Consider the following 17,322-nt stretch of genomic DNA (forward strand, 5'->3'; position numbering starts at 1 on the left):
ATCGATAAACAGAATTTTTTATGATTTTATTAAATTCTGTAGTATTTCTTGATTACATTGACGTACTTTACTGGGTACAGAATGAGAAATGATCGTAAAGGCCCGTCCACACGCAACGATCTGTCTGCGCAAATGTCTGCGCACATCACATCTGCGCAGACAGATCGTTGCGTGTGAACAGAAGATTTGCACCAACCTGAGGTGTGTGCAAACCTGGAAGTTGGAGTTGGAGGTTTGAGCGAAACCTCTCAAATCTGTCGGTTCAAACCACATCTGCGCAGACAAGTTGGAGCGTGTGGACAGGAGATCGTCGCAAATCTGGCGCGAAACAGCTGTTTGCTCAGTCTAGTGTTTGTATTTGTGCGCACAGGGCATTAAAATGGCTGATACTCGTCAGTGTTCTCGAGAGTTTGTAAGTGAATTCATTGAAATATACAGAAACCACCCATGTTTGTGGAAGATTAAAAGTAAAGAATATAGTGACCGAGACAAAAAGACAGCAGCATACAATGCTCTAATTGAAATATTGCGGGCAGTTGCCACCTCGGCAAACAGAGAAACGGTAATAAAAAAATAATTTCGTTGCGAACTGGCGAAATTATTTGCGGATGGATGTCGAAACTTATAATTATCTCTTAAAGCATGTAACCCTCATATTATGAGAAAAATACTTGTATGAGAAGGGAAATTTCTCCTCATGAACGCCTGGCAGTAACATTAAGATTCCTAGCAACAGGAAGGAGCTAGAATGATTTGGAATTTTCATCTGCAATATCGAAACAAGCATTGAGTGAAATAATACCCAACACATGTGAAGCTATTTACGCTTTCCTGAAAGATGAGTTCATGAAGGCAAGTCAAGTAAATTAGTCTGTCAGCGAACTGTTTACCGAAAAGAGTTATCCAAAGTTCAGAAATCTAGAAGATCTGGTGAAGGAGTAGATCAAGTATACCAGCCAACGGTATGGTATTTTGATCTGCTTGGCTTTCTTAGTGATCAAGAAACGCCAAGACCAAGCAGAAGTACAATTGAAGATGAAATTGGAGTGCCAATGTGCGAGGAAATGGAACACGAGGTTATGTAAAACAAAACAGGTTCGCCCTGCAACTCTCGCAGTAAATTTACGTGACAAAACTGCTTTCGCTTTTGCAGCCACTGTCTGCACCATTTTGACCGCTTTCTCTGTTTCCTGCGGTTTGTCTGAATGTTTTTTGCAACACAAGTTGCGAACACAGACCACAACAGAACTTCCTCCATTTCTATTTTTCAAAATAACTGAATTAAATTTTGACGTTTTCGGGGAGCGTAGTCGCTTGCCACTGATATTTCTTTTCTACACCGACAGATGGCGGGCGAGTAGTAGATTGGGGTTTGTGTCGTGTGAACACACCACATTTGCAGCGATCTTTTGCATGTACAGACATCTGCGCCGATGTCTGCGCAGACAGATCGTTGCGTGTGGACCGGGCTTAAGATACAAAATGTTAGAGTGAAGATCGTGTCTGCTGCTACACCTTATTTCAATAACAGAAAACCATTCGAGTTCTGGAAAGCAACTGGATTTTTTTTTCTTCCAGCGATTCTGTTTGGGATACATTGTATACAATGGGCCCCACACACATAGTTACAAGGATAGGTCTCCAGCAGTGGTATCGACTTTTCGAAATCATCTATATGGTTATGTAGGTTAAGATCCGCGGTATCACACAATGCAGCTGTTCACCTTAGTGGGCCCTCATTTGCCAGAAACTGACGAAAGTAATTTCGAAATTTTGTGTGGCATTAAAAATATTAAATAGTCTGGTTGTGTGGTGTAAGGGACAGGATAGCAGCTTCACATGCAGGAGGTTCTGGATTTGGATCTTGCCACATGCTGTAAATTTTTAAATCTTTATCTAAATAACTTTGATCATCATTTTTATTCAAGTAATTGATTTAAAGGTTTAATTTTTTCCATTCCTTCGTCACATCATTTCAATCATTATATCAACTTCTTCATTTGCTCCCATTTTCCACCTGTCATTCTTTTTCCACTTGGAAGCTTTGTTCATGTGCTTTTAGTTAATTTTATGTATTAATTTCAATTTAATTTATTTTGTTTCATCACCCTGTTTTTTTCATTCATATTATTGCATTCATTACATCTATTTCTCATTTTGTTTGAATTTTGCTGTACTTAAAAGCCCCTTTTTCATTTAAATCTTCACCTTCGTTATTTTGAGCATAGTGCAATAGTTATTATTTTATGTTTTAAATTTTTGTATGAGGATTACCATGCAAAAAAGTTACATATCTGGCAACAAAAAATACATTTTCACACCACTGCACAATCAATATTGCTGCCACTCGAATTCAAAAATCTTAGCAGTAATCCACGCGATTTCAAATCGAAACTGAAGAGTTTCCTCATGGGTCATTCCTTCTGTTCTGTCGAGGAGTCCCTTGAAAAATTAAGCTGATTCTTATTAGATTGCTGATAGCGTTTACTTAAACTTATGGACAGACTTTTTTCAGGTTCATGAACATTTATTTTTATGTGTTATTACTTTTATGTTGTAAGTTCGTGTACTGACACGTTCCATGACCTTGGAGATTTGCTCCTCAATTTGTTCCTACAGAACTTGATTTGTAAATAAATAAATAAATAAAAAGATTATTTGGTCTTTTGTTTTGTAACTGATAGATCGGAATTTTCGAATAACTGAATATAATAATATATAAATATAATTAAATTCATATTCATAAAAATTCCGATTGGAAAAAGAAAGATATAAAGAAAAAATGAAACAAATGTAAGAAGTTCATATGGTGATTAATATAAAGTAGAGGAGTAGAAATAAAAAGGTTGCATTAAAACCAATTAATTGAATTAAAAGCAATAATCAAAGTCATTTCGATAAAGATAAAAAAACCAAATTGCTGCACCCGATAAGAATCGAACTCAAAACCTGTTGCATATTAAGCTGTTGTCCTATCCAGTTCACCATGCAACCAGAGTACATAATTAGATTTTTTAACTCCATTGGGAATCACTAAAATTCCGAAATTTTTTTGTCAGCTATCCACAATCGAGGGTCCACCAGGGTGAATGGATGCAGGATGTGATACTTTGTACTCGTATCTTAACCTACGTCACTGTACATTTGGTTTTAAAAAGTCGGTCCCACTACTATGGGCCTCTCCTTGTTAGTAGTGAGCTCAATGACTTTACTTGTCAGTAGTGAGCTCAATGACTTTATGTTATGTGATTTCCTGTCATGGTGTTCCAGCACTTGCAAATCATCATGTTTGCACCTGTTTATTTTAACTTTGGTGAAGTATTTTGTTTACATCCTACTGAAAGAATGTTGCCTAAGCTCTTACAGATACAGTGCAATACCATCTCCTCTGAGGGGCGATCTTGTTCTCGCCTAGTTGTGACAGATGTAGTGTTGGCGGGCTTTGTGCATTGTACTTTTCAGCGGTGTTAGGTACGTCATGTATTTTCTGTGGTTTTAGTTTTTCAAGGGTGTTTTATATCAAAATTTCACGTGTTAGTTAGAGTATACCATTGATTTACTTACTGTGTATGTTGTACTTTTCAACAGTGTTACATAATATGTTGATATGTTTTCACTTTTTCAGCAGCATTATTTTCAAAATTTCTTGTGCTTGTTATACCATTTATTTACTTCTTGTGCATGTTACAGTCAGTATATAGACTATGTATTTGTGATTCCTCTTCCAGTCACATGCTGAGTGAGAAGATTATGTCAGTCTTAATTCTGTACACTACCACTTGGGACGAATGTGGCTTATTCACCATCCAGCCATCCTGAGTTGGGTTTTCCATAGTCATCCCTAGTTGCTAGAGTAAATATTGGGATGGTTCCTTTGATTAGGCCAAAGCTGACTTCCTGGCCTATCCTCACCTAAGCCTATCATACACTGTTATTGTTTTACATATGTATATATTATTTCTGTAACATATGACAGTCTGATACTGTTGCACTGAATGGTCTATAGACAAATAAATAAATAGGTTCTGTGTGTGTAGATTTTTTTGGCATGCAGTAAATACTAGCAACCCAATACATCCATAAATTCATTAAAGGAAAAATCAAGAGTGATCAATGTATGAACGGAGCAGTCAGTGCTACTGAGAGAAACCTCTGTATCAATTATTGGGTAAGAAGCTCCCATGTGGCTCGCCTCCTGATGATTCAAATTTTTTCATGAATCCTTATTATCAACTTAAGAACATGACAGTGACTCAAAGAGATGTCAAATGATCAGGCACCAAAATTTTTAGCTCTCTCCCTGAACAGATAAAATGTCTAAGAGATCTCTTTTTAAAGTTAAATTACAGAAATATTTGTTAAATATGTCCATCTCTTCATTAGAAAAGTTTTATGCACCAAATGGGGACACTGCATTTAGAGAGAACTCTCCATTTTATAAACAAAGAAATGGCTTTCAATCTTCCAATTTAAAATATGTAAAACTGTAGTACTGCTTTTCAGTTATTTAATAATCAAAGAAATCTGCTCTTATATGTACTTTTCTTTTAAATCTTGTATTAGAATGTGTAATTACACAGAAAATTTTTAGGTATTTAAAGAAGATTGTTTCGTATATTTCGTATCTTTTTGTAATTTTGTTGTTTTGTATATATGAGTCGTTCCACATCTCATGTGACATGCCCACACTTCAGGATCTATATAAAATGAAATAAATAAATAAATAAAATTAGCAGTCATGATTTTTCTAGTAGATGCTAAACCCTTTCTACTACTTTGTTATTCAATTACTTCCAGACAATCTACACCATCACATTGTTTACATTTCGACAATTTCTTTATCAAAGAATATACTTACGAAATTATACAACAATATTTGCCAGAATTATGTGCATAATGGTAAATTAAGTCAAAGTTCTATTGCTAGGCAGATATTATTTATTTTAAGCAATTCATCTATGTAAAATATATTTATCTCCTAAGCAACATCATTGTACATAAAGAAGCTGAATAGTTATTTCTGTTGAACTAGGTGAACATAAATATAATTAATATACATTGACCAAAGAAACAACCTATGCAGAAAGGAATGACAAGAAGAAGTTTGATGACAAAGAAATACCGCAGGATGATAACTATGCTTCAGGAATGGTCTTTGGTGCAATGTAATATGAAACAAATCTCCATTTGTAATCTTGTCCAGGTCATATTTTCAAAATTGTCTATACCTATATCGTAGACCATTGCAGTTTCAACTAAATTTCAGAAAAATAAAGTTTTTAATTAGCAACATGTCCTAAAAAGTAAAATGTAAGATATAATATTTTTATGGTTAATATACATAATGTGTGGAATTAAATTGTTCTAGTATGTTAGTCATCACATTATCATGTGTAGTAAAAATTGGCTGCCTCCACATGTCTGTTATGAAATTAAATGAAATATGAATTTTTAAGAACGATTCCAGAAAATTTTGTACATAGTGCAAATTGTTTAGAAGGTACTCTGCATTAAGTGTGATGAACTACAAAATTTTAAAACATATATAAAAATAGTGCATGGAAGAGACAGTAAAGATTTTTATTTAATATGGTGCCAAAAAAGTGCCCATAAGGTACCCTCCCAAACATAGGCGATATATTGCTGGCAGCCTTAGCAGTATTGCCACCTGCAACACATGATTAAATTCAGGCAATATTTCAAACATTGTGCATTTGCACAATGGAAAATTAACTTTATTTAGTAAAATCTCCAAGTACTTTTCTCTTTTTAACTTATAAAGGTTCAATTTCATTTTCAATATTAATTCCTTTTCTCTGACCAATTGAAAAACAGACATCTAAAATCTTGAAGTTGATCTACATGCAACAATCTACCTGCACAAATGTTTGTGCACATAACATCCATGCAGACAGATCCTGACATGTAGATCAGAAATTTTTTTAGATACAAAATGTGTGCAATCTGGGAAATGAAGCTGGAATATGATGATGCGTTCATACTACATGGAACATCGACGTATCACTTCATTGGTTCATCCCAGTACTGAACAGCATAATTGAGGTTATGAGATATGGTACATTAAGTGATACCAAAGGTCTGGATATAGTATCACAATTAAGGAACTAAAAAATATAAAGTTTATTAAAGGCTGAAGCATAATTCATAACAAACATTCTGCAAAAAATGTGTATAATAAACTGCTGAGAAATGAAACAATTGGAAATGTTTCAGCCAAACATTTCAACATATAGACATTTATTTGCTAGAGAATAAATGCAAACACATCAAACAACATATTTACCTCACCTATTGTTTTTCTTTCTATATGCCAATTAAGTTAAAATTAACAGCGATTTTTCTCTTTCACTAGAGGTGAGTTATTAGCTGTTGAATGAAAATTGTTTAAATAATTCATATTCTTATGGCTCATAAATGTAGGCTCTTTCTTTGTCTAGGTACAATACTGAAGCAAAGTAACTTTTTGCTTAGAGATATCTCATCTGTGTTCGAAGAACGCTAGAAAGTAAAACATCCAAGTTACTTAGAATCTTTGCAACCTGTCACAAAAATTAAAGCAAACAATAAATAAAAACTTAGAGAAAGACACAAAATCCAGTACAATAATGTGAGTGACCATGACAAGAATTATTTAACTTCCAATGTTAGTAGATTATGTTACAGTTCCCAGTTCCACCACCTATGTTAACATCAAAACCTTCTTCCCAACCTTAATGTTGGCACACTGTTCCATTCTGTTGATGACATGTGTGAACGCTGGCATTTGAAATATGTTGTGGAATGTTTTCACATTTTTGGATGTCTAATGCATATCAACATTTAGTAATTTGGGTGAGATAAGTTAAAGACTTCTAGCACTTAAACAAGAGGCTTCAGCCATGAAACACATTGGTGTGTTATGTAAACATGGCTGTAAAGTGTGTAAATGCTATGAAGGTAAATCAAATAAAGAAGATAATTGAAACACTTGTACAGGGTATGATTCGGTATAAATTTAACTGTATGTCCTGTATTGATTACTTATGTCTTCTTGAATGTGATCATGGAAGTTGGCTGAAATGCACAATTTGCTTATGTGACACTTCAGTTCTGAACTCTTAGTTCTGGTTAGTTAGTTTGCTACAAGCTGACTCTGATGTGGAGTAGTTCAGTTTACAGAATATAAATTGCATGGTGGCTGAAGACAGGCCATTTGCAGATGCGTTCACATAACACAAAATAATATTTAGTTTAGTCACTGAAGTCGCTATTTAACACTTCTCCAATGAATAAGTGAGAATTTTCTACATAAAAAGTCTTCTGTTTTATTGAAGGAGTTGCCCAAAAAGAAGTTTTCCACCTTGCTTTGAAATTTAGCCTTGCTGTCTTTCAGACATTTAATATCACTGGGCAAATGATAAAATAATTCACTAGCAGCACCATTCATTCCTTTCAGCAATACAGTCAGTTTCAATAAAGAGTAATGAGGATCATTTTTTTCTAATTTTGCGGTCACAGCTTTCATTATTCCTTCTTACTGAATATAAATAAGCTAAGCATGTTAACTTACTGATTTATCTGGTTCAAAGACCCTCTACAAAATAAAGAGAAAATCTGACTGACTTCCTTACAACCTCAAGAATTTGTTTCTTTTCAATTTAAATTCTCATAATCATATGTACCCAAAAATTTAAATATCCAGCCTTATTTATTAACCACTGTGTATGCTTCAGATTTATCACTACTGATGTACTCTTTGGCATGCTGAGCTTAATATGATGCACTTTCTTAAAACTAAGAGAGAGACCATTTGCAGTAAATCAGTCAATAATATTTACAAAGAAATTATTTAAAATTTTCCTTGTTCTGATGTCGTTTGCAGCTGATTATAATACTTGTGTAATCTGCAAATACGGCTATAATGCTTATTAAATGGATGTATGTTAAATGGAAGACCATTAACACACATGATAAACAACAGAGGAACTAATATTGAACCTTGTTGATCTCCATTTACTGTCCTGTCTGTAGCTGTTCAATTATGAAATACAACTTTCTGCATTCTATCCGTTAAGTATTATGTGACTAAACAGTTAGTTACTCTGTTGATTATGTAAGAACTCAGTTTTTGTAACAAAATATTGTGATTTGAGCACATCACAGAAAATACAGTGTACAGCAGCAAGAGATTGCTACGATATGTGAATAATTTGGACAGTGCGTTTTTCATTTACCTAGCATGGGATTGCATCATTATGAGGGATAATTGCATTATTAATCAGTTATTGGTTGGTATGGTGTAGCCACACTAACATTTCTGTAGAGGTGCATGCTTAGAATGTACTTTCACACTGCCTTTGACAGTGGGACAAAAATGGGCCCTCGCAGTCCCTGTGATCTACATGGGACAAGCTCTGCAGCGAGAGCACTTTTATGACTCTGAAAAGAGCATGCTGGGTTTTTACAGCCTATGAGCGGTACCCCGTCATGTGGCCAGTGGAAAAGGGGGCTTCTCACAGCAGACCTGCGGTCACTGAGGAGGTGGGACCAAGACGATACTGAAACCACAAGACTGTTGAAACAGCGTCTTGTAACCGCCACGATCAGCCTTTTTAGCATGATGGAATGTACTGTAGAATGTCTGCTGCAGATGGGGACTAACTGTCACAAAAGTTCCAATGGCAAATGCGCAGGTTTATTTCCACCAAAGGTTACAGAAAAGCATCTGGTTGGCTGAATTTGTAGACAGAGGAGGGGTCACAATTTGTTGAAGTTTGTTTGATGGCTTCATGACTTGGAGAATGGGAGGTATTCCATTTGAGACGAGGTGGTGACTAGCTGCAAGAAGGGTTCACGCTAATGAGGCGAGGTTTGCTGAATATTAGGCACTTGGAAGTGAGCAGACTCCCTGGCAGGGTGTTGATAGGTACACATCACTAGACTGTGTGTTATAGGACTCTCTGTGAAGTGTCGATAAGTGCACTTGGCTATTTGAAACCACTGATTTCGCCACTAGGAGGGTATCATTCGTTTCTTTCTGAGTGCATCAACGAAACTGTGCTTTGTGGAGACTGCAGCATTATAAAATGCTTCTTTACTACCACACGCTTGAGTCAAGTCTATGTTCCTGGCTTATGAGAAAGCACAATTTTTTTGTTCGTCTCTGGCTTTGCACTGAAATATCTTCGAACCTAGGAGTTTGCGAATGCTGCATCTCGTTCTCTATTCTATCAGCATCTTCGGCTATGCAACGTATGTCGTCTGCAGGACCGCCGTTTAAAGGCACATTTGCATGCAGAGCTTTTATTAGCAGAAAACTTAATTATAAATAATGAAATAAAGAAATAATCTGAGTTATAGACATAGTCCGCGGCTGTATAAATATTGTATGCAGCTGCAGGAAACATTTGAAGATTTTTGATCGTCAGATTATTGGCAGACTAAGAGGCATCTTTTGTTTTCTAGGTCTTGTCCAGATCGGATGTACTTTGGCACACAGCCATTAACACTGCATTATTGTATTAATACATTTACGAATTGCAACCAAACAGCTCTCGCAATTGCCTAATTCAAGTCTCAATGTAAGTGTCGTAATTTAATTGAGTTTTATTTCAGAACATACTGTATTACTAATCTGTATGTTTTATTTTGTATCTTTAGTCAATGTAAGATTGTTGGGTGACTTGGTATGGAAAAATGTTCCGTACTTCTCTTGGCATGGCAAAATATTCCGTACTTCTAAGCAAAAAGTCGTCCAGCTCGATCCAACGTCGTCTTTGGGTGCTGTCTTATTACGAAGTCCAATTATAGTAAAACACAGGGAAACGAAACACGGTTAATAAATACATGAACGGATCTTTAACATAAAAAAAGGCCATGCTCAAGCGCCGAGAGTTTGTATGATATTTAATATTCACTACTATAATTAATTGTATTTTCTCTATCCAGGTACGAACGGGCTAAAAATTAAAGCCGGCAGCAGTGAGCAGATCGCCACTGCAGAATATAACTTTCCAGCACTGAGTTCGGTGATACATGCAACTGCTTGGCAGATAGGGAGTTAATGTTTAACAGTAAACATGTTAAGCTCCATTTGGTTGCTCGCACAGCCCTTTACAATAGTACCAGTCAGGGTGCAGCTTCGATGCTAATCAGTATCAATCACTTACTGTTTTTGTCTTGTAAAGGGGAATGCTATTTTGAATCAAATCATAGACCTTTTGCCAATCTCAGGTTTAGCTTAATGAGCAGGAGTTCACATCTTATATGGCCGGCCGGTGTGGCCGTGCAGTTCTAGGTGCTGCAGTCTGGAACCGCGTGACCGCTACGGTCGCAGGTTCGAATCCTGTGATGTCATTAGGTTAGTTAGGTTTAAGTACTTCTAAGTTCTAGGGGACTGATGACCACAGATGTTAAGTCCCATAGTGCTCAGAACCATTTGAACCAGGATGTTGCACAAATAAGATCTTTTGTGAAGAATCAGATAATACAGGGTGATTCAAAAAGAATACCGCAACTTTAGGAATTTAAAACTCTGCAACGACAAAAGGCAGAGCTAAGCAATATCTGTTGGCGAATTAAGGGAGCTATAAAGTTTCATTTAGTTGTACATTTGTTCGCTTGAGGCGCTGTTGACTAGGCGTCAGCGTCAGTTGATGCTAAGATGGCGACCGCTCAACAGAAAGCTTTTTGTGTTATTGAGTACGGCAGAAGTGAATCGACGACAGTTGTTCAGCGTGGGGCACTGAGAATCAGCGGGAAACAACTCAGTATGAACGTGACTCGCCTAAGGTGAACGTTTTCTGTGCCATTTCAGCCAATAAAGTTTTTGGTCCCTTTTTCTTCGAAGGTGCTACAGTATCTGGAGATGTTAGAGAATTGGCTGTTCCCTCAGCTCGAACAAGAAGCACAACAATTCATATTTCAGCAGGATGGAGCGCCACCACATTGGCACTTATCTGTCCGTAACTACCTGAACGTCAACTACCCGAGGCGATGGATCGGCCGCCAGGCAGCCCGTGACAGAGCACTTCATCACTGACCTCCAAGAAGCCCTGATCTTACCCCCCTGCGATTTTTTCTTATGGGGGTATGTTAAGGATATGGTGTTTCGGCCACCTCTCCCAGCCACCATTGATGATTTGAAACGAGAAATAACAGCAGCTATCCAAACTGTTACGCCTGATATGCTACAGGGAGTGTGGAACAAGTTGGAGTATCGGGTTGATATTGCTCGAGTGTCTGGAGGGGGCCATATTGAACATCTCTGAACTTGTTTTTGAGTGAAAAAAACCTTTTTAAATACTCTTTGTAATGATGTATAACAGAAGGCTATATTATGTTTCTTTCATTAAATACACATTTTTAAAGTTGTGGTATTCGTTTTGAATCACCCTGTATATTATCAGCACATTGGGTGTAAACTTCTAGATAGGAGGACTGGCAATAACTGTCTCAGTAAATTTAAAAATAATTATATAGAATCTTAAGTAGGTTGCTGTCTTTTGTATCTGTATGTGTTTCTACACTCAAAGCTGATAGAGCAAGTGACGCTACTACTATACAACAAAGTTTTTTATTATTTTTACTATTTTATATTAGATGTAGAATTAATTAATAACTGAATTGTCCGTTCACGAGTAGCATCTGTTCCTCGCTCCTGAATAGACTAAAGAACCACAAAGCATGCAAAGGAAGCCTTAACAGTCTTCCTGTTATGCTACATCTGTATGTGTGGTATGGACACAACTTTGTACTGTATGTTAGGATAGGTCTGGAACCGATAGGCACGATCCAGTGTATGTCAAAGTCAGTACGTAAGAATTTGCATGTGTTATTGTACTGATACGTGTTATTGTACTGATTTTTCATCTAGAGTAGATTGTGGTTTTAATTTTCACATGTAGCAAGGCGCATAAAGTGAGTAAGTATGACGAAATGGCAGAAAGGCATCAGGTAAGAGAAAATACATTTAAGAGCCAAAGAAACTGGTCACCTGCCTAATACTATGTAGGGCCCCACGACCACACACAAGGGCTGCAACACGACGTGGCATAGACTTGACTAACGTCTGAAGTAGTGCTGGAGGGAACTGAAACCACAAATGCTGCAGGGCCGTCCATAAATCCGTCAGTGTACGAGGAGGTGGAGATCTCTTCTGAACTGCACGTTGCAAGGCATCCCAGATATGCTCAATAAAGTCTGGGGAGTTTGGTGGGCAGTGGAAGTGTTTAAACTCAGAAGAGTGTTTCTGAAGCCACTCTGTAGCAATTATGGACATTTGGGGTGTCGCATTGTCCGGCTGGAATTGCCCAAGTCCGTCAGAATCCGAAATGGACATTAATGGATGCAAGTGACCTGACGGGATGCTTATGTACGTGTCACCTATCAGTCGTATCTAGACATATCAATGATCCCATGTCACTCGAACTGCACACACTCCATACCATTACAGAGCCTCCACCAGCTTGAACAGTCCCCAGATGATTCGAGGGGTCCATGGAATCATGAGGTTTTCTCCATACCCGTACACGTCCATCTGCTCGATACAAAAGACACTCGTTCGACCAAGCAACCTGTTTCCGATCATCAACTGTCCAATGTCGGTGTTGACGAGCCCAGGCGAGGTGTGTCGTAGAGTCATCAAGGGTACAAGAGTAGGCCTTCGGCTCCGAAAGCCCATATCGATGATGTTTTGTCGAATAGTTCGCACGCTGGCCCTTGCTGATGGCCCAGCATTGAAATCTGCAGCAATTTGCAGAAGGGTTGCACTTCTGTAACACTGAACGATTCTCTTCAGTCGTCGTTGGTCCCGTTCTTGCAGGATCTTTTTCCAGCGGCAGAGATGTCGGTGATTTTATGTTTTACCCGTTTCTTAATATCCACGATGCACTTGTGATATGTTCGTAAGAGAAAACCCCCACTTCATCGCTACCTCGGAGATACTGCGTCTCATCGCTCGTGCGCCCTCTAATAACACGTTCAAATGGTTCATATGGCTCTGAGCACTATGGGACTTAACATCCGGGTCATCAGTCCCCTAGACTTAGAACTACGTAAACCTAACTTAACCTAAGGACATCACAAACACCCACGCCCGAGGCAGGATTCGAACCTGTGACTGTAACAGCAGCGCGCTTCCGGACTGAAGCGCCTAGAACCGGTCGGCCACAGCGGCAGGCCAATAACACGGTCAAACTCGATAACTTGGCGTTATAGCAGCAGTAACCGATCTAACAACTGCGCCAGACACTTGTCATATAGGCGTTGCCGACGCAGTGCCGTATTCTGCCTGTTAACGTATCTCTGTATTTGACTACACTTGTCTATATCAGTTTTTTGGCGCTTTAGTGTATCTTGGATGACGATAAGAGCATCGTTCCAGCTGAGCAACAGAAACCACACATTGAAGTACCTTATCTTGAAGATACTAGCAATGATCAGATAATAGGAGATCAGTCAGATAACGAAGAACAGACGAATAGTCATGTAGAGGCTGTAATGCCGGCTCGAGACTATCAGGACGTCGAATCAGGCAGTTTGAGAATACAGAGAAGGGATTTTAGCACGCCAAGGGGTAGTCCGATGGGCACGAGAAATGTTTCATACGGAAAGAGCAGATTTAAGAGAAGCTAGACCCTCGCCCGTCAAAGTGGGGGGACAGGAACCAGAGGCAGAAAAATGAATATGAGGTCTGTTTTATACTCTATTGCCTGAAAGAGTTAAAACGAGATGGGGAAACGAATATGAAACGTTTGCAGACCGATATTAATAAGACAGTACAGACAGACAACCAGACGTTTGTATTCTGCGCAGAAATAAAACAAGACATTTCAAGCACAAAGAAACAAGCGAAAGATGCGAGAATAATCGCCAGAGGTGCAAAACATACTGCGCAAGAAACACAGGCGGAATCACGAAGTACGACAAAATCGAGAAAAACTGTTCAAAGCAAAATTCGCGGTAGAATAAAGAATCTAGAAGAGGAGAAAGTGCAACATTCAAAAAATTTAACTAGTGAAGAGCACGACGCAAAATTCGGAGAAATAGAGAAAGGTTTAGAGCAAAGCTTTCTACAACGTTTTGAGGAAAAAGAGCCCTAACGATTGAGTATCGAATGCATAGGAAACCAACACACGCAGGGGCAGTGCCACGCGTACATAGAGACGCCGGGCGTAAACCCGCCACAGCGCGAAAGGGTCACAAAATGGGGTGCGTAAAATACCAGCTGTGCATGATGACAGCACTATTTAACCATCAGCGACACAGCTCTGCTCTGAACCAGTTTTACAGGGCGTAGTTCAGATTTTACTGTGGTAGTAAGAAACGGAACCGGTGCGTGAAATCAATGCAAATCAGGAATTTCAGCAGTACAATAACTGCATTCCGTTAAGGAAAAGGGACCTATATCGTGAATGTGAGAGGGTCACACCAGTCAGCAGAGGCATCAAGAGCCGGCCACTGTGACCGAGCGGTTCTAGGCGCTTAGGTCCGGTACCGCGCTGCTGCTACGGTCGCATCTTCGAATCCTACCTCGGGCATGGATGTGTGTGCTGCCCTTAGGTTAGTTAGGTTTAAGTAGTTCTACGAGGGTCACTCGAAAAGAAATGCACACTATTTTTGTAAAAATACAGTTTTCATTCTGCATGTGTGAAAGTTTTACAGTGTATAGATACATCCTTCCCGCTTGTTTTCAAACTTAGTTCAACCTGTTCCCGTGAGTGGCGCCGTCACAGCTTGTCTTCAAGATGGCTGCTACACTTGACGTTCGTCAGAAGCAACGTGCTCTCACAGAATTCCTGTACTGTGAAAACGAGACAGTGGGAAACCTTCACAAAAGGTTGAAAATGGTGTATGGAGATGCTGCTGTCGATCGCAATACAGTTAGTTGGTAGGCAAGCAGGTTACATGATGAAAGCGGGCACGGCAATATTGAGGATTGTCCTCGCAGCGGCAGGCCTCATACTGAACACTCTCCAGACAATGTGCAGAGAGTTAACGAATTGGTGACTGCTGACAGACGCATCACAGTGAACGAATTGTCACGCTACGTTGGGATAGGGGAAGGAAGTGTTTGCAAAATACTGAAAGTGTTGGCGTTAAAAAAGGTTTGTGCCAGGTGTGTTCTCAGGATGTTGACAGTGGCTCACAAAGAAACAAGAAAAACGGTATGCAGCGAACTTTTGGAACAGTACGAGAATGGTGGAGATGAATTTTTTGGAAGAATTGTGACAGGTGATGAAACATGACTCCATCATTTTTCACCAGAGACGAAGAGGCAATCAGTGGAGTGGCATGATGCAAATTCACCCAAGAAAAAAAAAAATCAAAACCACACCTTCAGTTGGAAAAGTTATGGCTACGGTGTGATTCGATTCCGAATGACTCTTGCTTGTGTACATCATGCCAAGTGGAACCACCATAAATTCTGATGCATATGTGACGACACTGAAGAAACATCAAGCTCGACTGAGTCGTGTTCGACCAAATCGGCAAAAGCAGGAAGTTTTGCTGTTGTACGACAATGCACGGCCACATGTCAGTCAAAACACCATGGAAGCGATCACAAAACTCGGATGGACAACACTGAAACACCCGCCTTACAGTCCTGACCTGGCTCCATGTGACTATCATCTCTTTGGGAAACTGAAAGACTCTCTTCGTGGAACAAGGTTTGAAGATGACTCCCTTGTGCACGCAGCCAAACAGTGGTTCCAACAGGTTGGTCCAGAATTTTACCGTGTGGTTATACAGGCGCTGGTTCCAAGATGGTGTAAGGCACTTGAGAGGGATGGAAATTACGCGGAGAAATGAAAATATTGTTCCTAAAGGATGTATCTACACACTGTAAAACTTTCAAACATGTAGAATAGAAGATGGATTAAAAAAAATAGTGTGCATTTCTTTTGGAGTGACCCTCGTAAGTCTAGGGGACTGATGACCTCAGATGTTAAGTTCCATAGTGCTTAGAGCCATTTTTGAAGAGGCAGTAAAAATGGAAAACGTTCTTATGTACGAAATATTATGACTGTGGGCAATAGAAGAGAATCTAAAGAGGCGTTTGACCAAGAACGGTATCTACCCATGAGAAAATTCCAACATTATAAAGAGAATGGGAACATGATGCATCCCCGAACTTTTATCGAACAATCCACAGAGGCAATACCACCGCACTGGCCTGAACAGAAGAATGATTTTGTTTACGCACACCTGCAAGATGTAGCCGCAGAAACAGTGCATAAGACGACCGGCTTAAAAACGCGTTCCTGAGTCGCTACTGGTAGCGGGCCACGCGAAAACGAATAAAACATGAATTAATGATTTTCCAAGATATGGAGTCCCCCGGTCTTAAGCGTCCGGTGAAATTCTTTGATCAGATGAGCAAAAAAATCAATACCTCGATGTACCATGTAGCGACAGTGAAATAATTCGCATATGTTTTACGGAACTGCCGCGGATGTCGAAATGATACTGAGACATTCCGAGGTATCTTGCGGAAATGACTTGTGTAATGAATGAAGATCACGCGAAAAACTAGGGACGTCGTCGTAAAGCAAATTCTGAGCAGCCCTATTATAATACACTCCTGGAAATGGAAAAAAGAACACATTGACACCGGTGTGTCAGACCCACCATACTTGCTCCGGACACTGCGAGAGGGCTGTACAAGCAATGATCACACGCACGGCACAGCGGACACACCAGGAACCGCGGTGTTGGCCGTCGAATGGCGCTAGCTGCGCAGCATTTGTGCACCGCCGCCGTCAGTGTCAGCCAGTTTGCCGTGGCATACGGAGCTCCATCGCAGTCTTTAACACTGGTAGCATGCCGCGACAGCGTGGACGTGAACCGTATGTGCAGTTGACGGACTTTGAGCGAGGGCGTATAGTGGGCATGCAGGAGGCCGGGTGGACGTACCGCCGAATTGCTCAACACGTGGGGCGTGAGGTCTCCACAGTTCATCGATGTTGTCGCCAGTGGTCGGCGGAAGGTGCACGTGCCCGTCGACCTGGGACCGGACCGCAGCGACGCACGGATGCACGCCAAGACCGTAGGATCCTACGCAGTGCCGTAGGGGACCGCACCGCCACTTCCCAGCAAATTAGGGACACTGTTGCTCCTGGGGTATCGGCGAGGACCATTCGCAACCGTCTCCATGAAGCTGGGCTACGGTCCCGCACACCGTTAGGCCGTCTTCCGCTCACGCCCCAACATCGTGCAGCCCGCCTCCAGTGGTGTCGCGACAGGCGTGAATGGAGGGACGAATGGAGACGTGTCGTCTTCAGCGATGAGAGTCGCTTCTGCCTTGGTGCCAATGATGGT

The sequence above is a fragment of the Schistocerca serialis genome, chromosome 1, assembly GCF_023864345.2.
Source record: "Schistocerca serialis cubense isolate TAMUIC-IGC-003099 chromosome 1, iqSchSeri2.2, whole genome shotgun sequence".
Lineage (NCBI taxonomy): Eukaryota > Metazoa > Arthropoda > Insecta > Orthoptera > Acrididae > Schistocerca > Schistocerca serialis.